This window comes from Pseudopipra pipra, chromosome 2 (genome assembly GCF_036250125.1).
Source record: "Pseudopipra pipra isolate bDixPip1 chromosome 2, bDixPip1.hap1, whole genome shotgun sequence".
NCBI lineage: Eukaryota > Metazoa > Chordata > Aves > Passeriformes > Pipridae > Pseudopipra > Pseudopipra pipra.
Genome location: NC_087550.1, coordinates 32,267,116 through 32,291,103, shown reverse-complemented (window position 1 = coordinate 32,291,103; position 23,988 = coordinate 32,267,116). Strand labels below are relative to the sequence as shown.

General features: G+C 37.0%; 1 protein-coding gene across 12 annotated transcripts in view; it reads left to right on the top strand.

Moving 5' to 3' along the window:
* TENM4 (teneurin transmembrane protein 4) overlaps nucleotides 1-23,988 on the top strand; it is a 1,582,078-nt gene that overhangs the window by 817,377 nt on the left and 740,713 nt on the right. For all 12 annotated transcript variants that reach the window (XM_064644892.1, XM_064644901.1, XM_064644900.1 and 9 more), the window contains exon 6: nucleotides 4,616-4,700. The gene's annotated coding sequence lies outside the window, so the exon portion shown is untranslated. The remainder of the gene's footprint in view (nucleotides 1-4,615; nucleotides 4,701-23,988) is intronic.

The window sequence follows — 23,988 nt, the reverse complement described above, 5'->3', positions numbered from 1 at the left end:
CTTTTAGCAGTAATATCATGATGTGGACTTAGCTATCCTTCTTTCCAGTCCTGCTCTGCCTTCTATTCTTGTCCATGTGGCAAAACAAAACATCTTCAGTAGTGCACTGCAAGTCCTGAGAATTCAGCGCAAAATAATCAATAAACACATTCCATAAAACAAATCCTTATGTTTCTTGAAGCCATATTCCTGCAACTACTGAAATTCATGACAAAACACGATTTTATTGCTTAGTTTTGACTCAAAACTCACTTCTACCCCTTCTCAGATTCCAGTTGGCTATATTAGTTTGTACTTTAGGCTGCTGGTGCAAATCTCCACTTTCTCTGAAGGTCAGAGGTACTATTTTAGGATGGTAGATTTGTATTCTTTTGTGAATGATTGTCATAGATAATGGAAAATGGCAGCTGGTTTTGTTCTCAGTGGGATGTGTCTGTAAGTAATTATTAAGAAAGACTAAAACTTGGTATGGCTGATTGTCTCCTCTTTTAAAACTATAAATAAAAACTGAGAGCAATTAGGACTAAAGGGCAATCTGGATGTAATTTGTGTTCAATGCCTAACACAGCAGGACTCTAATTCAAATGGTGTTATATGCCATGATATGATATTTCCACAGTTCTGTGATTCCCAGACTTGAGCAAGCCTGAAAAAGCTCAAATGCTATAAAAAGTTATTTCTAACCAAAGTGAATATCTGGAAATGTTTGAATTGCATGAATCTATTCTTTTGCGATATGCAGTGCAGGTTCCCATATTCAAAGCTTTCCCAAAGCTCTGGCAAACATGCTTTTGATACATCTTTATCCCAAGTAAAATTCTATCTACTATAAATCTGACCCAACTATAAAATACAGTCATAAATACAAGGTCTAAGGGACAAGAGTAATGTATTCAGAAGTTAAGTTTTTTGAAAAAAAAAAGCTTTTAGAATGGCAAGAAAAATAGAATATAAAGAGGTAGAGAACCCTCCAGCAACAGTGGAAACACTAACAATAATTATTTATCATATATAAAAAGCATTCAAAATGACATGGCAAGGCATAATAGCCCCTAGTAGTGCAGGGACTGGGTTACCCAACTTATGCAATTCAGACTGGAAACAAATGGTATCTTATAATGCTCGTGACATGTCAGATACTGCAAAACACCTGAAGTTTTTTAATTAGAAATGCAGCTGTGTCAGTTAGATGCAGCTTATAATACTTACACTGTCTAGTAGTACAACTGGGAAAAAAAACCTGCAAAAAATAAGATTGTCAGTACGAAAATGTAAAACAGATGATAATTTGTGTACATTTGTGGCCTACAATTTATCTTCAATTTAAAAGGTAGAATAAGAACCAAAACAAAACAATCCAAAACCTTACAGGCATGCTTGCATTGCTCTGCAACTGCAAAGATCACTCTCTTGAGTCACTCAGCATTCAGATTACTTAATACTCTTCATAGCTTGTTGAGGTGATTTTTATGTAAATATATAAAGCAAACAATAACTTTTCCAAGTTGGTAGATGTGGATCTGTTATTTTGGTCCAATAATGAAACTATGCATATATATCTTCCTTCGAACTCTTACTTTCTCAACAGAAAGGCAAAAGGCTTTCAAAAAGTAACTTGGGGGTGCTGAAATTTGTGTTTGTTGTGACTAATTTCTACAAACGCAGAAGCAGATCATTTAGCTCAGCTGTGTCAGCAAAGCTTCAGGTGTGTTAATGTACAGGATGAGGTATAACCCTAACATCCTACTTTTTTCCTTAATGCCTGCCACAGATTGCCCGACAAAAGCACATCCTAAGAAGTCCTTAGTTTCTCTCACTCCTTTGGGCTTGTGTTTGATGTACAAATGGGTTTAAGGAGGAGAGAAGAATGAGCTATCCTCATTCATTTTAAATCTTAATTTGTTTTACTTTTGCCTTCCTTTTTTCTCCTCCATCTAAAGCTGTCATTACTCCTTGCCTTATGAAGTCTTTTTTGACTTGAGCATAGACAGCAATTCACCCTGCACCATTGTAGTGAGTCTTTGCCACCACTCACTGTTGTAACCCTTTTTACCACATTTCTTTTTTATCTTTCACACTCCCATCTGTGTATATGCTTCATCAATCATATGGTCAAAGTGAGGCACACTTGTTTTGTGCAAGGATTGTGAGAATTTTCTGCACTTTCTAGCCAGCCTGGGAGGGAACTTTTTTATTTTGAAAGAACTTCCTTAAATTTCTTAGTACTCATTATTTATTTTATATAATCTTTCACATATTCCTACTTAAGGAAAGAAGGCTTGTGTCTGAAGCGAAGAGAAGGCAGTATCTCAGGGAAGGCAGAACTGAATTCTTTAGTCAGTTCAGGAAGTTGGATTAATATGTATTTTGAAATGTTACATCCATCTAGTCATTCATTTGAATTTAGTCACAGGAAAGACCTGAAAAATATTCTACTTGGTTCAAAGATACTGATCTAGAATTCTTGAACGACACTTCAAGGGCTGTTCCAGGTTCTGTTCAAGACTTCTGCTTGAACAGGTTCCTCCAAGAGGGTTCTCGTTTTTGGTGAGGTAATCCTGTAGAGGATTTATTAGGATTGGGTGTCATTTTAGTGTTTGAGTCTTTTATTTCTCTCATGCAGGAAATTTTGCTCCTCTCCACTGTGCCTCAGTGTCTTCAAGTGTTTAGTCTATGATGCTGTGTTACAGTCTAGAATGACTGTCCATTAACAACATCATCATGGAGGAGCTGGAGCCGTCATCATAAAACAAACAAAAAAACCAAACTTTAAATCACTCTCCTTTGGACTCCTTTTGATAAGTAACACAGACATCATGTTAGACATGTTATTCTGCTTATTCAAGGAAGGGCAGCAGAGCTGGTGAGGGATCTGGGGCACAAGTCTCATGAGGAGTGGCTGAGGGAGTTGGGGGTGTTTAGTCTGGAGAAAAGGAGGCTTAGGGGGGCTTCTCACTCCCAACAAGTACTTAAAAGGAGGTTACAGCAAGGCGATGGTTGATTTCCCAAGTAACAAGCAATAGGACAAGAGGAATTGGATCCAAGTTGTGACAGGGGAGATTTAGATTGGATATTAAATAAATTCCTTCACCAAAAGGATTTGTGTATCCTCAGCCAGATTTCTGCTTCCTTCAGATCTGCAAACTGAGTACTCTGACAGCTGCAATGCCTCTCCAGTTTTGTTCCGGAAAGAGATAGAGGAAAAAAAGCACGTATACTTCTCTTCCTAACTAGTGACTGGATGGTGATGCTGCTTAGATCTGCCAATGGTGATGATCTCAGGCAGGGCTGGTATGCTGTCTCTAATTTAGTTTGACCATCTGCCTTTCCTCCTTCTAATTGGTGTGTGTTAAGAGAGAAAATATTCTTAAAGAGCATTTAAGACGAGGATGCTCCTGGACTCACTAAAAGCAGATTGAAATGTAATATTTGTTTTTCACTGGGCAGATCAGGCTGTATCTCAGCAACCATTTCATATTTGGCAAGATTATTCCTTTTATATAAAGCGGTTAAATGTACTAAGGTTGTTATTGGTATGAAGGATGCATTAGTAAAAGTGAGAAAAGATCTTTTTTTGGTAGGTTCTGCACACTTGTAAAATATTTATGTTGTACCCTGCATATACTGCAGTTTCTCTGTAAACATTGAGCTTTATGCGTCTTTCTAATGCTTAGGAGATGAAAAGTGTATTCAAGTAGGGGTCCTGTACAGGGATTTGTGCACTCTGATCCTTCACTCTGAAACAAGAGCCTTAAGGTTGCTCCATTGACATTTCTCATCATCTCAGGGGAGACCTTGAGAAAGGTGTCTGAAGTCTAATCTGCACTACTTTTCTGACCCTAACACCATGGTTTTGTTCAGAGAGAGTTAATTTTATCAAAGCCTGAAATCTCATCTGAGAGAACTTCACAACCTTGAAGAAGTCTGCCTTCCGAGCCAGTTTGCAGATTGCAGGAGAGGGAGACAGCTAAACATTGTTGAAATAAAAAGAGACAATTCTTGTTTCCCCTGAATTTTCTGGGTGGGATTCGTGTTATCTAACTGTACTAGCTGGTAGTGCAGGCTGAACTGACCATCTAAACAACCTGTGTGAAGAGAAGAACATCTGTACAGGCCCTTGGTCTCAGAGGTACTTGTCTTTTTCTACCGGCTTCAGAGGAGAGTCTAACTAGTTTAGACTAAGCTTTAAGGAGGTGAGGTAAAGCAAAGCAACAAAAACTTATACTTTTTTTTCAACAATTTTGTTTTCTAGTGAGATTGCCATTGGATTTTCAAGCAGCACCAGAAAAATCTCTTCATTTAAGTAGATGAACCCAATTTAGTTTTTATCCATTTTGTATCATGAATGGGTTTTTTACAATGTAGATTACCAACCTTTTTTGATGAAGCAAAACTTACCCATCTGTCAGTATTTTACTGTATTATTTTCAAATGTAATTTTTCTCAATAGTGATCTTAGTTAAAATGCCTTGTAATAATAGCTTCACTCTCCTAGTAAATATGATATGAAATTTCAGTAGCATATGGTATTTCTTACTGACACTGTACTTGTATTTCTTATTTACAATATTCCTCAAAGAATTATGATTTTTTTTTTGTCTTTATCATTTTACAGGACATTGGTAATAGTATATAGATTCTGAAGATAAATCATCATACAAGTATTGGATGCAATATTTACCTAGCAAACAGCATTGCTGGTAAGTAGTTTGTGTATTCTTTCTTCTCTTTTACAACATTTCACGTCAAGCAATGAAGAGGAAGGCTTATATCATGTCCAGTTAGATGCTTACTAAAATAAAAAAAATACAGTCTAATAACATGGTTTAAATATTTACAGTCCCCTTTCCTTTTACCAAATAACTTCAGTATTAGTATATTATCTTTCCTCCTTCCCTCGAGAAAAGCTTTTCAGTTTCCCCTTTATGCCATTGTGTATCATGAGGCTTTATAGGTTGTTTTATCTACAGGTACTCCCTCATCAAAAATGTGCAAAATTCAGTTTTGTAGATTTATGCAGGAGTCATAGAGTTTTAATTATTTTTTCCTCTGTTTTTTGTTTGTTTGTTTTTTAATATTTTGATTGTTCTGATTGTATGTACTGTAGGTGTGCTTTTGGTTTATTGTTGATGCTAAAGAGTATTTGTGGGGCAATAAACATCAGAGTAGCTTTTATTTGCAGTTGCTAAATATATGTCAGATATCAAAAGTATTTGAATAGAGAGTATCAAGAAAATCACACACCATGTAAAAGATTAGTGATAAGGTCACTAGCCAGAACCATCTGAGCTCTAGTCCTGTTGCTGCCTCTGGTTTATTGTATGACCTTGAGTGAGTCATTTCTGAAGAGGAGGAACTCCCTTTCTATAGGGGGATACAGTAGTGTATGTACAGTAGCGTGTGAACTGAATTACTCTTCTTTACATAATTGGAGAGCTCATTAGGTAACTGTTAAGAATGACTAAACTCCATTAAGCCTGATAAGATTTATTTATTCCTAAAAACTAAAACCAAAAGTGAAATAATATAAAATATAACTTTTAGTTTCTAATGGAGTTTCTTTAACTCTTATGTTTCCAATACTGTCCTTAATGCTGATTGCTACTTTCATCCACTGGGTGTCAAATCTTCACTTGAAATGTTGTCGGAGATTTTGTATCTACAATGTGCAAGATTTTTATGGATTTAAAGTAAAGAAACCAGAGGTAAAATCAACATATTTGAGTTGCTAGGTTGCTATATAAAGATATACTTGTTCTACAGACTAATGAAATACAAAGGACATATCATTTGTTGCTAGCCACAGTAACTGAAATATTTGTCATTTTGAAATGTCAATAGTTAAAAACAAATTGGTTTTCTCTGTTATATCTTTATCAAGAAGAAAGAAAATATCTAGGAAATATATTTGTGCTGTATTTTCACATGTTATCTGGATATGTAACAGGAGGAGGGAATAAAAATCTTTCCTTGGCAAAAAGGAGGTTATTTCCACAGGTAGTGTTGTCAACTGTACAAATTCCACAGCAACCTCATCCAGTTAGGCTTCCTTTTGAGTAAGGATGGACTCGACATCCCGGAGTTCCTTCCAATCTAACTTATTCCAAGGGTCTGGGAATCTGTGTAGTTAAGTGAGATATGTGACACTCATAAAACTGTTATGTTATATTATATTATATAGATGCAGTAAGGTAGTCTACTTAATCTCCAAGAGAAATTGCATGACTTAATATTCAATGGATGAGAGCAACTTTAAAGATGCTGAGGGAAGATGGGAGCCAGAAAAGCAGAAGAAGGGTTTCTTTAGTAAGGTTAGGATCCAACTGCGGGAGATAATTAGGTACCTAATACCATAGATGTGCACATAATTTGTCCTGTGGTTTTAAGATTTTCTTTTAAATGCTTTTGTTTTAGAGTATGACTTGTTCTTAGAAGTCTGTGTGATCACTGACTCCTTTGATCACTGGAGGGCACAGATTTTTACATGCTGGGCAAAACTTAAGCTCACTTTGGGAATTGTGACTGATTTTACAGAGGGAACTCTGTCCAGTCTCCCTAGCAGGGTGCTATAAAACACCACAGGGGAATATGAGTGAAGAATACTCCATTTCTGTAAAAGGGGAAAATGCCGTTTTGCAGTGTGGATAAAAGTACAGCCTGAAAAATGCAAAATAAACCTTCTGCTCTGCTCAGTTTACTATTGATACAATCCTGGGACACTTTAAAAAAAAAAACTATGGACCTGAGGGACATAGATCTCCAAGGAGAAACAAGGATGAGTATGAGAGGTTCATGAGCAAGAATGAAAAGAAAGGTGAAAGTTTCAGATGGCTTACAGTGATGAGTTTCAAATATACAACAGGCTTTTAAAAAAAGAACTAGTGCTTTATTCTCTTCACTATGTTCATACTAACTAGAGAAAAAAGGTAGGGAAATTAAACTGAAGATAATTCAAGGCTGGTATGAGCAGAGAGCTTAGACAGGTTGGGAAAACAAAGTGCCAGAATACACTGCTTGGATGTGTTGTGGAGGATTTTCAGAATAGGTTGAAGAATCTTCTGTCAGATATAACTAATTCTTGTTGGGATAAAGATGTGGATTAAGTCATGTCCCAGGGTCTCTCCCAGCCTTGCTTGTCTCTAGTAGGCTACCCCTGGATCCAGAGCAGAAATTACCAGATGCAAAATTGCTCTTCCTCAAGGAAACAGTTGTGTAGAAAGAGGAAGGGGAGAGGGGAAGGGGGTAAATGAGGAGGAAAAGGAAAGTGTAGATAAACTCACCTCTGTAAGTTCTGTACATTATAATGGACCATGAAAGCAATCTGCACCAGGTAAAATCTGTATTGTCTATATCAGGAGTAAACAGCACCAATTTCAGCTCAGTGGAAGCTGAATCCCTGACAGGAGACTTTCATCTGTAATCATCCCAAGTTGCACTCTAAATGTGTTGAAAAACATAAAGGCAATATCTGGTTGCCCTGTTTGCTTTAAGATGTGGTTTAGATACCCTATCTAAAATCAACAGCCCCTATATTCCATACCTGATCAGACTTGACACACCTACTGATGGTTTTGGCAGCAAACCACTGCAATATTGGGGATGTGAAGGCTTCAAAACATACCACAAAATAGCTATGATGGACATACACAGAAATTGTATCACATGTGTGGGCATAATATTGCTTGGAATGTACAAGAAATTAGTACTGTGGCTGGAAATAAAATTATTATGAACTTAATAGACAATTACAAGAAATAATAGCCCTGTTTCCAAACACTAGGAATTGTAGCCTTTTTAGCAAATAATCATGTTGTTTATATGCCTTACTTTTGTGTATATGAATTGGTAGATGACACACTTCTCTGTATATCTTAACCGTATAGAAATATAAATAGTTACAATAGTCCTTTTCTGTATAACTAGTAGAATCTAAAATCTTTTGAAAAGGTCTCTTTAGAACTGAACTCCAGCTATTCATGTTTTGTACTCTTTATCTGCACTTCACCAGCTTGAATAATGCCAATTAGAGCTGCTGCTGTATAGTCACCTTTTAATTTTCTGCCTCTTATGCCTTAACATACTCAGAAATTTGGGTGTTGACTGTTCTGATGGATTGTTTGAATTAAAAAAAAATCAATTTAAGATAAAAACAAGTGTTCTTTTTGTCTGCAAAAATTTCTGGCCTTCATATCTTTGATACTCATCCAGCACAGGTGCTCTACTATGTAATTACTGGAAACAGCTTGAAATAAAACACTGAAATAGGACTGGTAACCTTGAAAATATTACCACTGCATTAGGTAAAGGCAGTTGCAAGATTGAACATGTATCCTGTTCTAGTCTTTCACTGTCTGATGACCAAAACAGTTGCTATAGTAATGAAAAAGACAACAAAATTTCAAATATCCATTCAAAAACATTTTTTTGACTTGCAAAATATTGGAGAGTGGAGTTAGAAGTAGAGATTTCCTCTGCAGAAATCATAGGAACCCACACCTGAAAGCCTTTTGGAACTGAATTCGTTGATCAAAAATGCTTTTATCATTCCCATTTCCTCATGGGTTAAATAATATTAAATATTGAACCAAGAGAGTCTAGCTGGAGCTGGAGCATTTTCAATAAATAAAGAGTTAAATACAACCCAGAGCAGAGTTTGGGAGCTCTCTCCAGTACTTGAACACTACAAGATATTTCCTGTTTTATTGCAGAACCCAGGTCAAGGAGAAGTAATTAATCCTGCTTTTGACTGAGAAAAACTTGTAGTTTACCTCTGGAAATGTTAAAAAAGGCAGTTTTACTTCAGAAAATTTACATTCATCAGCACTGCAGTTTTTCTGACATATATGGGCATTTACTGTCTGGTGATAAACGATCTCTTTCTCCAGTCCAGGATCACCCGTAGATGTCAATTTTTATGTGAAAATTTGTTTGGGATTTGACTCTTCACAGCTCCCTTGCAGAACCACTGCAGTTGTTTAGATCTCATGAGACCCTGCCTTGAGTACTGCATGCAGTTCTGGGGTACTCAGCACACTAAGAACACTGACCTGTTGGAGCAAGTCCAGAGGAGGGCCACCAAGATGACTTGATGAAAGTCCAAGTGAGTTGGGATTGTTCAGCCTGGAAAAGAGAAGACTTAGGGGTGACCTAACAGGGGCATTCCAGTACCTGAAGGGAGCCTACAAAAAGATGGGGAGAGACTTTTTAGCAGAGCAGGTAGTCACTGACAGGACAAGAGAGAATGGATTCAAACTGAAAAAGGGTAAGTCTAGGTTAGATATTAAGAAGAAATTCTGGCACTGGCACAGTTGCCCAGAGAAGCTGTGGCTGCTCCATCCCTGGAAATGTTCAAGACCAGGTTGGATGGGGCTCTGAGCACCCTGGTCTACTGAAAGGTGTCTCTACCCATGGCAGGGGGTTGGAACTAGATGATTCTTAAAGGTCCCTTCCAATACGTGTCATTCTATGATTCTGTGATTCTAAATTATGTTCAAGTAAAGAGAGCTGGCAGTATCAATGTTGTATTCGAAACTGAGCAGTAATGTGGTTTCACCTTTTTTTCAAAGAAATGTTTTTTGTACCATCTATATTTTACCAGCTTCACATTTAATCACACAAATCCAGTTCATCAAAGACTTCTAATTCAAAATGCAGAAAATCAGGCTTTTATATATTTCAGTGGAAACTTTTTTGCTAAGTGATTGTGAAGCTAACTGGTTTTGGACATATGTACTAAAAAAACCCAGCTATCATTAGTCTGAGATGATAGGTGTATGGTATAATTCCAGAATGCTTGCTTTTTTAAAGGTGTGTTTTAATTTGCATTTGTTCTTCTTAAAAAGCTCATTCATCTCAAAGCAATACAGCAGTTAACCAGATACCTTCCAACAGAGTCTAGGAAGTTACATGTAAGGTGAGAGTCTGTAAATTTCTTAGTTTTCATAAAAAGAATTGGTCAGGTTTTGACAGAGTTGCAAGAAATCAGAGCATTCCTTAAAGTGAAATAACACAGCTTTTGAGTGTCTGTTAAGTGGTTTTTTTCCCATTTCAACCCTGTAGAAAGAAAAAGTAACCAAAAGAGTGGTGATTGTGTTACACAGTGGTTTACATCCATGCACATGTTTAGAAGAAATTCTTTGACTGCTCAAATTCATGCAAGACTGTGCTGGTTCAAATGCTACCATTGTGTGGATCATAGCCTACAGCTTGGTAATCTGAGAAGCAGAAGATTTCATTCAATACACACTCCATCTCCTCCTGAAGATTCTCTATTCAGAATGAGAGGGAGGAAATTAAACAAAACAAAACAGAAACCTACTTCAGATTAGATCTGATCTTCCTGGGAAAAAAGCATATATTCTACGGTGGGGGAATTAATACAGAAAGTCAGAAGAATGTGAAGAAACTTATGAAAGAAAATAAAGTGGATTATTGGTGCATTGTTTTCCTGCATTATTTCAGAAGTCTGTAGGTATTAGCTGAGATTTTTGATTAGTTCATAAGCAAGGATGGTTCAGTCTCACAAGACATCTGTTTCTGAAATTAAAAAGCCAACAACTGCATGATTGCGCAGTTAGCAATCTTCACTTAACAGAGATCCATGATTCAAAGAGATATGTGACTTAAAATCTTCTAGGGAGCATGAAGCAATTAATAGTTGGAACTTTTTATAGTACCTTTTATCCAAGGATCTCAAAACACTTTGCTGGCTTTAATTAGGCCTCACACCACACAATATCTGCCTGGAATAGAGAAATGATATTTTTTTATTCTGCATACAGAGAAACATGAGACACAGAGGTTAAATGACTTGACAATGATCATGTAAAAGCAAACAGTAATGATAAGAATTAATCCCAAATCTCCTACCTTCCGGTCCCATGTCCTATCCATTAGCCAAATTTCTTTCCTCTACATTAAACTCAAGGCTTTTTCTTATCTGTTCTGTAAAATGTGTGATTTTTATTACAGGATCAAAACCCAGGCAATTAGAAAGACTTGCATTCTTTCCAGAAAAAAAAAAAATTGAAAATATTAGTAAAAGACTACTTTCTGCTTTCAGGTAGAGGAGAAACTCTTACTATTTACTGCCTTGAGAGCTACAAAATATATGGAAGAGGTAAACGTTGTCTTTGGAGATAATGAATAAGGGTTTACATTTCTGCCTATGAGGAAGAATAAGTTGGGTTGGGTTTTTTTCACAGGTAGTATAAAATGCAAAGAATGATGCCTGCAGTATACTCAGGAATTCAGCATCAGAAAAAACTAATCTTAAGGCTGTGAAGGAGGTAATCTCCTGGGGACAGATAATAAGGAATCATCTCACCCAGGTATATCCCCTGAAGCTGGGAAGTGTTGCATAAGAGACACAGGCATCTATACTCCTGCAAACTCTTAAATGCTAGAGCCCTTGGCAAGAAGCTGGGGAAAAGAAGGTCAGTGGATTAAATTAGCAGATAATTGAGATAATTCTATTGTTGTGTCTCTAATAGCAACTTGACTGAGGATATTGGATACATAATATTATTTTTTTCTTATAATTTAAGGTACCTTTTGGAAATGGAGAAAAGGGCAATAACACTAGGAGTCTGAATAAAATCTGTTTTGATTTCATATCTCAGCAACATAATTAAAAGAGCCTGATTTTTTTTATTTCTAGAATTGATTACTTGTGAGATGATAAAAATGATTATTAGTAAAAGACCCTTACATAGAGAAAAATCAAGTGATTCATGAAAACTTGATTAATTTGCCTTACTAGAGACATCTCTATGCTTAGTTTTTCAAAGCCTGGAAGTTTGAATCCACTGATTTTCTTCCTGTAACTGATTCCTGCTAATTTCACCATCATAAACCACAGTGAACGCTGGAGCTGGTCAACCAGTGCAAATATTTTTTACAATTTTTCAGCAGCAGGAGATCCTAATTTCCGTGTTGAGGTATCTTGGGAAGAAATGTTCAGTCAAATACTGACTTTAGAATAAATAATGAAACACTAGCACTGACTGAAGTATTCACCATCCAAGTGATCCTGAGAACTATTATACAGTCAGGGTATAACAATGTTACTCAGGAAAAACAAGCCAGTACATTCTCATTTCAGAGGTGATGCTGTGAATTAATTCACAAGTTTTTGTTACCAAAAGTTATTTGCCAAACATTCTTTGGTAATAAGCTAAAATACCAAAGGTATAAATTAAAAAATTTGAAATTGCTTGCATTCCACTTAGACACAGGAAAAGATGGCACTGAAGTGCTCTCACTGTTCACACTTCACAGAATCTGCTGAACATAGACTTGACTTTTAAATAAATAACTAGTCTTTGGAGTTCTCATCATGGATTCTAAAGAGGCAGATGTAGCCATTGCAAATGATTTTGCTCTGTGTTACATTTGTCAAAAGCTGTCAGAATGTAGTAAAAAGGTGTTTATACAGAGTAATATGCTGCTTGAACTCCTGTATGTCTCCTAGGCTGGAGATTTTAGATTGCTGATTTGTAAGAGCAAAAGAGTTTCAAATGAGTCTGTTGTTTTCTGGCTTTACTAATTTATATATCATGCACTTCTACACATCTACATGTCTGCAAATTACAGTCAACAATCAAACCTGGAAAAGAAATCAAATCAGATAGAAAAAGACCAATCTGCTTCACACTGAGCTACATTTCTGTAGTCAGACAGTAGGACTTGTGTACAAAATAATCATTATTTTACATATAATTTTGCATGTCTTTAAGCATGTATAAAATAGCTTTGTTCAAAAATGTAGTTTGTGTCAAGACAATAAAGACTAGGGAGGAGAGGAGAATTTTGCCATATGCTGAACTAACAAAGTTTACAAAAGATTTTCATACACAGATATAAATGTGTGATTCTACTATCTTTTACATTGTGTCTCTGATCCATTCATAAAGTTTGCCTGACCTTAAGAAAATAAAAAAAACCAAACAATAACAACAAACCAAATCAAGGCTTTTAATTTAATGTGACCATTTCAAAAAACAGTATATTACAGTATTTTCATATGTATCAGAAATTGCTATATTTATCTGGAAAGAATATAAGACAGTTACATCTTACCAGTGAGCAGATACATGCTGGTTGGTCTGGTTGTTGACTAAATGAATGTTATAGTCAATATAATATTACAAGTTTTATTTACTCTAATTCTCTGTGAATATCTATGAATATCCAAGAAAACATCTAAGGAAGAAAGAAATTGCCATGAAGAGAGTTCTTACTATTATATTTGGCCAGCTGGTTTAGTTACATTCATAACCATGCTAAATAAGGAATGAAATGGTGAGAGAAAATGATACCTTCAACACAAGTCTTCATTAGTGTAAAAGTATTAAATATGTACCAATGCTTGAAACTAGTCTTTCTTATGATTTAAGGGATGAAGTATAGAAATGAAGATTTCAAAAAACCCTAGAAGATGAACCTGCTAACACAAGTTTTTCTCTTTTAAAATTTGGAGCACAGGGAGAAAATGACCTTTGTCTTTTGATAACCTCCAAAGGAACTACTTGATTGTCCTAATTTTTCTAAGAATCCTTGACCATGTTGCAGGGGCAGAGAGGTCTCAAAAGTCCCTGAACAGGAAATTGCTGGAGATTAGAAGCTTACTGGGGGATGAGTCCAAAATATAAGATGAATCTGCTCGATTTTTTACCTCCAGTATAAGTATGGTATGATGGACACTCATTCTCCACTGTAGAAATTAATGCTGCCTTCCTTTTGAAACACTCACCATTATGTTCATTTACTGTTCCATTAGAAGAAATTGGCAAAGAACACATTCTCCAAAACTTTCTATTTATAAATAAATTTCAGAGGGAGAATTATTTTCTGCCATAAGCATAGTTCAGAGTTCTATAATTAGATTTGATTTGAATTTTAGGCTTTGAAATGCAAAAGGTGTGGGAGAAATGAAAAATGTACTATATCTTCCCAAAGTGAAAAATGTTGTTGGGGGTTTTTTTTCTATTCTGCTGTTTTTTACCAGAGTAAAGTTAATTTTCTTTGTAGTAGCTGATATGGGACTAAGTTTTGAATTTGTGTTGGAAACAGTGTTGACAATACAGGTATGGTTTCATTATTGTTGAGCAGTGCTCACACAGAGTCAAGGCCTTTTCTGCTCCTATCCCACCCTGCCAGCAAGGAGGCTGGGGATGCACAAGTAGTTTGGAGGGGACAGAGCTGGGAAAGCTGACCACAGCTGACTAAAGGAATATTCCTACTGTATGTTGTTATGATCAGCAATAAATTAGGGAAGATTGGTCAAGGGGCTGCGGCCTGGGGACTGATTGGGCATCGGTCAATTGATGGGTTTCATTTTCATCACTTGTCTTTCTTGGATTTTATTTATATCTGTTATTTTCATTTTAATTTTCATTACAATAATAGTAGTAGTAGTAGCAGCAGTAGTAATAGTAGGAGTATTTTATTGTATTATTTCTTATTTAATTTTATTTCCATTATTAATCTGTTCTTATCTCAATGCATGAGTTTTCTCTTTACGTTTTGAATTTTCTTCACCCTCCCTTCTACTGGAGTGGGAAGTGAGTAAGTGGCAGTAGGGTGCTTAGTTACCAGCTGGGGTTAAACCATGACAGTCTTCTTTCCTGACACCCAATGTGATTCTCAAAGGCTTTGAGATAATAACAGATTGACCAGAGTGTATTAGAAGGGATTTATACCTGGTAACAGTTTTGGGTCACAGCGTTGATTTTTCCGTTCTTGATATTACTTTATATGATCTGTACCATGCTCTTTTTCTTGCTACACGTTAAAAGTTGGTGTTGGCTTTTGCACTTTGCTATGTTTTGTAGTGATTAGTGATGTTTTGCCAGGGAGATTCGTTATTAAAAAACTGACCTTGAGCTTAATCTGGTATTTGGGCTCTGAATTGTAGGTACAATCTCATGGAGAAAATTAACAATTATACCTTCTCCTTTATGAGTTTTTATTTGTTTGTTTGTTTTTTATGGGGGAAATACAGAATGGAACCTTTGCTACCTTCTTCTGCAAATGCCGCAGTAACTTCTCAGTATCTTGAACTACCTTCAGTAGTTAAAATACTTCTATTAATATTTTTTAGGAACATTGCTTTGCTTTTCTCTAACATGTGGGAGAATATGGGCAGATATCTAGAGAATTTCTTAGCTCAAATGGCCTGGAACTTCACTCCCAAAAGCTACAGGATCCTGGATGAAGTGATAGAATATTTGAAAACAGAATGCCATTGCTGTTCCAAAGAGGCACAACTTACCATAGTGTGCTCGGCCCTCTCCAGCATCTACCGACACTACTCAATATTATGCATCACCCTCAGTTAGAAGAGAGGGGAAACAAACTAACAAACGCTAAGGCTAAACCACATGCTAAATCAGTCACCCTTATAACTAGACAAGCACAATGGAATCAGAGAATGGGTAAGGCTGGAAAGGACTGTGGCGGAATCATCTGGTCTAACCTCCTTGCTTAAGCAGGGCACCTGCAGCACACTGCACAAGATTGCTTCTGGATGGTTCTTGAATATCTCCTGTGAAGAAGAACTGGAAGTCAACACATTTAATAAGACATAAAGAAGCTTTTTCTAAGAGGAAGCAGGAGAAAGAACCAGAAATGGCAGACAGTTCTGCTGCAGAGCAGTCACAAGAACAGGAGGAAGAGACTGAAATCATGAATGTGACAGAAAACCCCTAATCCCTTTCCCTAAGTGAGCTGTGAGATGTGTAAAATGCTAGTTAGGGTTAATAACTGTAGGCTTTTGGAGCCAAGGATGTAGGGGATCTGAAGCCTCTGTGCTATTTTTCTTTTCATCACAATTTATTATTATTATTATTATTATATTACTACTACTACTACTATTCAATTATTAAGCTGCTCTTATTTTAACTCAGGAGTTCTCTCACTCTTGCCCTTTGAATTCTTTTTCCCCCATCCTATTGCAATGAGTAGTGAGCAAAAGGCTTAGTTGCAGACTGAAGTTAAACCACAAAATTCATATATACAATAAGCCTTGAGAAAATCTGCAAATTAATCTTTACAAAGCACATCCATGTTTTATATCTTGTCTTCTATCATTGCAATAATGTGGGCCCTTTCAATTTCCCATGTAGCTAAAATACAGTACTTTGTGCGGCAATCGCATTTGAATAAATTGTTTTAAGGTGGATAGTATTTTTTTGCCATTACTCTTGGGCCTTTGACAGAGCATGATGGATAACATTGTTAGAGAGAATTTCATGATGAACAACCGCTTCAGAATTTCTGTTATTTTTTCTTATCTTTAATGGCTATGTTGCTGTTCATAGTCTAACTCCCCGTAGGGATGAGACCTGGATACACGAACTTTGTTTCATATTCCTACCTTCCTTTGAAAAAAAGTGAGTGCACATCTAGGAAATAAATTTAAGTGTGATCTGCAGACCAAAGGGTATAGGGATCAGGATCAAAAATTATATAGTAAATGAAGGCAACACAACTGAACACAAGACCCCACCTTCAAGATGGCCACTGCTCAGCTAAAATGATTTTTCTAAAAATGTGAAGTTCCTAAAATTCAATACAGTCTTCCAGCTTGGACTGTTCTATTTCACTGCCATCATCAAAGCAAATTTTGGCAAGTTCTAATCTCTTGCAAACTCTTGATGAATGTTCAGTTAAATCTGTCCTTGTGGAATCATTAACATATAATGATTGTGAATGATTGTTGTGAAGAGACATCACTTCTAGTATCAATTTAAGTTTTCATGCACTCACACCGTAAAGCAGGAGCAAGCAGTTATTTAGAGGATTTATATGCACATTTCCATACTTGCAAAATAACGAGATTCAAGTTGATTTTAATTTTGAATCCCAAAATCCAAACTTTTGTTAAGCCAAACCTGCAAATATAATTATGTTGCCATTTTCAACTGAAGGACTTGAAATCCTAGTTCCAGAGAGGGCTCTCTTGTCCCTTCAATGCAAGGAAAAATCTTGGGTAGTAGATCATGTACAAGTGACAGAAGTGGTGGGCTGAAAGCAATTCCATTGTAGGAAATTAGAGTTAATAAGGCTTAAAACTCCTCTGTCCTCTACAGAAGCTGGACTGGACAGTTAAGGAGCCACTAATGCACCTGTGCCTACTGTACCTCTGCTTCACATTTCTACAATGAATATCAATGAAATAGAAATATGATGGGATGATAATTTCCTGAGGATTGGAACTGTATGACCCCAAAGCTTGATGAACTTCAGAGTTTGCTACCAAACCTGTGATATCCATGTACAGTGATAGTTCCAAGTTCCCATCAGTCTTATTCATTTCCTATTTTCTTGAGCACGAGAGAAAGATACCCTGGGGTCTGAAACTGCTATTTTCCAGGAAAACATACCACACCAGTTAGGGCAAGAACAGGTATGGCAAGAACAGCCTTCCAGTACCTAAAAGAGGCATACAAGGAAGGCTGGAGAGGGACTTCTGGCAAGGGCAAGCAGTGATAGCAAAAGAGGGAATGGCTTTAAGCTTAAAGAAGGTAGATTTACTGTGAGAGTGCTGAGATGCTGGCAGAGATTGTCAGAGAAGTTGGGAGTGCCCTATCCCTGAAACTGTTCAAGGCCATGCTGGATTGGGCTTTGAGCACCCTGGTCTGGTGGAAGATTCCTTTCCCATGGCAAGGGGGTTGGAACTAGATGAGCTTTAAGGTCCCTTCCAACTCAAACAATCTATGATTCTATGAGCATTGTCAAACACAATGAGGTAAATAATTACTACAGATATTCAGCACAGAAATCCACTAGCAATAAATTCAGCCTAAAATATCATTTCTAGTGCAGTCTGTGTGAACACCAGGTCCAGAAGGTAAAGCAGCCCTTTACAGTGTGACTGTATGATACAGCACTGTCCCCTTTGTCATGTGTTCACTGAAAATATAGGCCCATTTAGCTCTACTGAAACACTGTTTATTCATTCCTTTGAAGCTTCAGTAGCAGATTCATCTCTAACACGTTTGAAAAGTATAAAGCATTGTTGATAGAAGTAAAAGCATGATTAAAGAGGTAGTGCAGTAACTGTCAGTCACATTTTTTAAAGTCATTATCCTGTTGCAGACCTCTGTGTAAGAGGCCTGTCTCCTTACCAAAATATAGATAGCTATAATTATATGAGAAAGCAAAAAAGGAGTTGTTTCATCTTTGACTCTAATTTGTGTGTGTGCATGTGTACACATGTGAACACCTGTTTGTCTGTCTCTGAGATAACTTTTCTTTCCTTCCTCAAAATGTATTAAAAATGCAGGTCTCTAAACCAACCAAACCAGTCCTAGACATGAAACAAATTTTACCAAAAACATCCCATTAAATCAGAATTATGTGACCATTTGCTATATATTTTGGGTATTCCAGATCATGGATGCAATAAGGAAAAAAATTTTAAAATCTCAAGAACTCAAGAAAATATTTCTTAAATAATGGTAAGAATGAAAAAAAAATGTGGAAAGGCTATTCAATGTGAGTATTGCCTTGAAATGTCACCCTCTGTCTTAGGAAGGGGTAAGGGTAGAAACTTAACTACATTGTCTGCAAAACTGCACAGAAAACCTTATCTATTTAAACAAACACTGTTAACAAGAAAACTCTATTTTACTACCTTTTGTTTTTGTTCAAACTGTCTCACATTCTGCCAAAAGTAGAGCAGAAAGGCTGCTTTCCTCTCTCTGTAGAAGAACACGTCTAGAATACTGAATTTACCCATCTGCATTTCTCTGAGAGGACTGCAGAGGGGAAGAAGGCATATTTTACATAAAAATCTCCTACAAATTTCAGAACTCCACAAAGAGTAGCTCAAAATGACAACACTCTCTAAAAGTCTTATAGTCACTTGCTATAAAAGTTAGAGCCACTTGCAGGGCAAAATGAAAGGAGAACTTCACACTTATCCTGGCTAATAACATTTTGACAGGAAATTCCTTTCTCAACAACGCAGATGTGAATTATTTGAACCACAAAATCATGAATCACAGAACTGATGTTGTTGTTGTTGATGCTATTCTGAGGAACCTGTGGAGATGGCATAATCCAGCCCACTTGCTCAAAGCAAGGATGGCCAGAGCAGGTTGTTTGGGGACTGTGTCCAGTTCTGGTTTGAATATATCCAAGTTTGTACACCCCACAACTTCTCTGTTTCAATATTTAACCATTGTCATAATAAAAATAGTAGTTTCTAGTCTTTAAATGGAATTACGTGTACTTCAGCCTCATCCAGGTCATTAATAAAGATGTTGAATGACCCTGGTGCCAGTATCAACATCTGGAACACACCAGTAGTGACTGGTCTCCAACTAGACTTTGTGCCTCTGATTTCAACCCTCTGAGCTTGGCCATTCAGCCAGTTTTTGATCCTTCTCAGTGTCCACTTACCTACACTATGCTTCATTAGCTTTTCCATGAGGTTTTTAATGGGATATAATGCCAAAAAATTTATTAAAATTAAGAGAAACAGCAACCACCATTCTCATCCATTGAGCCAATCATGACATTATGAAAAAATATTAGTCTTGTAAAGAAGGATTTCACTTTCATAAATTAGTGTAGACTACCCCCAATCTCCTTATCCTGGAAATGGAAGCCAATCATCTCAGGTGTTTCTCCCTACAGAGTTGATTCCCTATGTAATCCAGCGCCTCCTCACTGGAAGCCAACAGTATAAATTTTATGACCTAGGATATGAATACATGATTTGGTGTGCAAAATCCTGAAAGCCAATACAGATGCTTAAATACTAGTTTCTTGCTTTGGAGGCAATGTATCCAGCACCCAAGAGAATGCAGGATCTATAAAAAGAATTAAAAAACTGGCAATTAGCGTGATCATAGAGAAGTGGAGATAATGAAACAAGTTGTGTTTCCCAGTTTGAAGCCGAGATGACTTCAGTTGGGGTACATCAAATCAATGATTCAGAATGTAAATCAAAGAATTTTTATTTTCCCTTTAAAAAAAAAAAAAAAGAAAATCATATCAATATTTAGTTAATTTGGATTGAGTTTAAAAAGCTTTGTGATTCATGGGATGATTTAATTTATCAAGATCTTTGTGAAGGATTGGATGTCATACCACATAGTAAACCATCACTTAAAGCAGTGAAGATGAGTTTAGTGTCAGTACTAAGGTGGATAAGGAACAGGCTGCTGGCATAGTTATAAGAGGTGTGCTGGAGAAAGAGCTGTAGGCTGAAAGATATTAAAGGAGCAGGTAGTTAAGGGGTTTTCATTTCATGAATAAATTGGTTGCAAGACCAGTCATCAGGCAGAATATCATATAGGGTAAATTGGATCATTTTGAGGATGGAAAAAAAGGAAGACAGAGGACATTTAATAGTAAAAATTGAGATTCAGACCTTTAGGAACTTGGAACATAAAGTCCAGTTTAAACTGGATGTTATTATCTGGAATTGGTAAGGAGAGTTATGTTTCTACCAGTCAATGACAGAATACCCTTCAGTAATTTGTGCAATACTACTGTGAAAAATATCAAACGTGATTCTATAGCCACACTAAGGAAAGTAATAACACCACCATCATTTGAAAATATTCACACATTTGCAGCAGGTATTCCTCTTCTAGAATATTGTGCCTAGTTCTCCGTTAGGACATTCATATTTAATAATTTTCAATGCAAATTGGAACTGATGAAGAAATGGCTAAGCAAACAATATATGGAACTGAGAAAACATTAGTTAGATTCATTTGGTCTGCCAAAATGAAAGCTGACAGAGGGCATGTTTTCTACCTACAAATATGTAAAAAGTACCAGAGAAAGATAAGAGAATATATAAATATCCTTTGCTTATGAAGAAACTTAGACTAAACTTTAGAAAAAAGATAGCTCTTAGAAGAGTGTCCAAACAGAGTAGAAAACCAAAATACTTAACTCAGTCTTCAATGGCACACTCTCTTCCCACACCTCCCAGTGGATGAACCACAAGACAGGAGCTAGGGGAACAAAATCCCTCCTACTGCAAGAGAGTATCAAGTTTGTGACCAGCTGAGGAACATGAATATACATAAGTGTATGAAACCTGAGAAGATGCATCCCAGAGTCCTGAGGGAATTGGCTGACATAGTTGCCAAGCCACTCTCCATGATATTCAATAAGTCATGGCAGTCAGGCAAAGTCCCTGGTGACTATAAAAGGGGAAACACTGCACACATTTTATAAAAGGATAGAGAGGAAGACCCTTGGAAATACAAACCTGTCAGCCCCACCTCTGTGCCTTGGAAGATAGTGGAACAGATCCTCCTAGAAGTTCTGTTAAGGCACATTCAGAACGGGGGGTGATTTGAGACAGCAAATATGGCTTCGCCAAGGACAAGTCCGGCCTGACCGACATAGTGGCATTCTAGAATGGAGTGACTATATCAGTGGACAAGGAATGAGTTGTGGCTGTCATCTACCTGTACTTCTGTGAGGCCTTTGAAAAGGTCCCCCACAACATCCTTCTCTCTAAATTGGAGAGAGGGGGATTTGATGAAAGGACTGTTCAGTGAATGAGGGGTTGGTTGGATGGTCACATCCAGAGGGTTGTGGTCAATGGCTCAATGTCCAGATGGATGTCAGTGAAAATGATGTCCCTCACAGGTCTGTACTGGGACCACAAATGTTTAATATCTCCATCATTTTGCAGATGACATGCAGCCGAGTTGTGTGGTTGACACACCTGAAGGATGCGATGTCATCCACAAGGACATCCACAAGCTTGAGAAGTGGGCCCATGGGAACCTCATGAGATTTAACAAGGACAAGTGCAAGGTTTTGAACCTGAGTCAGGGCAACTCCCAGTATCAATACAGGCTGGGAGATGAAAAGCTGGACAATGTGTACTTAGAGCACAAAAAGCCTGGGCTGCAGCAAAAGAAGTGTAGCCAGGTCAAAGGGCTCCACTTTCATGAGGCCCCACCTGGAGTACTATGTCCAGTTCTGGGATCCTCAGCAAAGGAAAGACATGCACTTGTTGGAGCAGATCCAGAGGAGGGCCACAAAAATGATCAGAGGGCTTGAAAGCCTCTACTGTAAAGACAAACTGAGAGAGTTGGGTTTATTCAGCCCAGAGAACAGAGCACTCTGGAAGGGACCTTATTGCAACCTTTCAGTACTTGAAGAAGGTTTATAAGAAAGATGGGGACACACTTTTTAGCAAGGTCTGGTGTGATAGGACAAGGGGTAATGGTTAAACTATAAGAGGGTTGGTTTAGCCTAAATATAAGGAAGAAGCTTTCACAATGAAGGTGGTGAGTCACTGGAACTGTTTTCCCAGCGAGGTGGTAGATGCCGCATCCTCAGAAACATTCCAGATCAGGATGGACTGGGGTCTGAGGAACCTGGTCTACTGGAACGTGTTCCATCTTATTGTAGGAGGGGTTGGACTAGATGACCTTTAAATGACCCTTCCAACAATACCATTCTATGATTCTATGATACCATGAACTGTTTTATCTAAGAAGTTTGAGCAATTTACAATAATAATTGTACTGCAGCTTGATAGGGCAGGGAAAAAAAAAAAAAGAAATTGATAATCCAGTCCCATCTCTTATGCTTTTGAGAACAATTGATCAAATATCTCACTGAAGAAAATGTTACTTTTAGCAGTTCCTTGAAGATTTTGGTATCCTTCTTGTAAGATGTCCTGTCAGTTGGTTTGAAGAATATAGCATAAAAGGCCCATTCACTAAACTCACATGATAATTCTTGTGAGATAAATATATTTACAAAGATTTTATTAGTAAGGTCATCAATGCTCCTTTACCATCTGCATGGCCTCTTCTAGTTTTGAGCTCTGGTTATAATTTTGGGATTCACCAGAAGGATGGTTGGTGCTGTTGACTCCCTGGGGCTCTGGGCTCCTCTTTCTACCCCTGATACATTGCAATACAGCTCATGTCCTAACAGATAGAGGAAAGAAAGGAGTTGGAGAAAAGAACTGGGAGAAGGTTATAATATTTTTTCATTAAAATGACAGGTCTGTATCTCTGAACACAGATAAGAAAAGTCCTAACTGTCTTATATCTGCATGGAAAGAGATCATTCCATAAGAGTTTATTGGTGTGTATCAGTGGACAGTCACTCAGGTAGCAAAGCTCTGTTAGATCACTCCATTAATCTCTTTGATAATGCAGTATTGTTCCCTAATGTACTTTTATTCACTTTTTATTCAGTCTACTTTTAAATGTCAAGAAATAGGGCTTATATTATTCCCCTTTGGAGAGGACTCTACAGATTAATAGGTCTCACTCTCTTTCTTCATCTTCTTTTCCCACTTCTCTTTTCAACAGTCAGCCATTATTTTCCATTTCTCAGCTTTATCCAATAACTCACAGCCACATCCAGTATTACACTAAATTAATTCTTACCTTTTTTTTTAAACTAAAACCTTTCAAATAACTTCAGGCAGTTATCATTTTCCTCTCCACATCTCTAGGCATGTTGCTATTTTCTTAAAAACAGTGAATAGAACGGGAACGGAAAGGAGACATTTAATGACTATAGATCTCTGGTATTGGATTGGTTTTTTTAGGTTACTACATGTAAACTAGTGTTGTAAACAAGACATGGCTTATGCAAAAAGTGAGAATAGAGATAATGAATTGCTTACAAAAGTGATTTATACAGTAACAGTATGAAAAATTGCATTTTGCACATTTTCTGCATAAAATTTGCACACATTCCATAGAAACCAGCTAATATCTCTTAGCAATTTTGTCCTGACTTAAACGGCACATAGTGCCTCAAACAAAGATTTCCTGAACTTTTGCCCCTCTTCTTACTACCTGGTAATCATGGCATTTAAATTGCTTTGCTTCACAATCTACTGTTGCCACAAATTTCTTATTCCCCGGAACGAAATAAAAATCATTCAGTCTTAGTACATAAAATTCAAAATTAAGTAAGTAGAGGAAACAAGCTACTACAATTTTGCCTACAATGCAAGCAGTTTCTAAACAC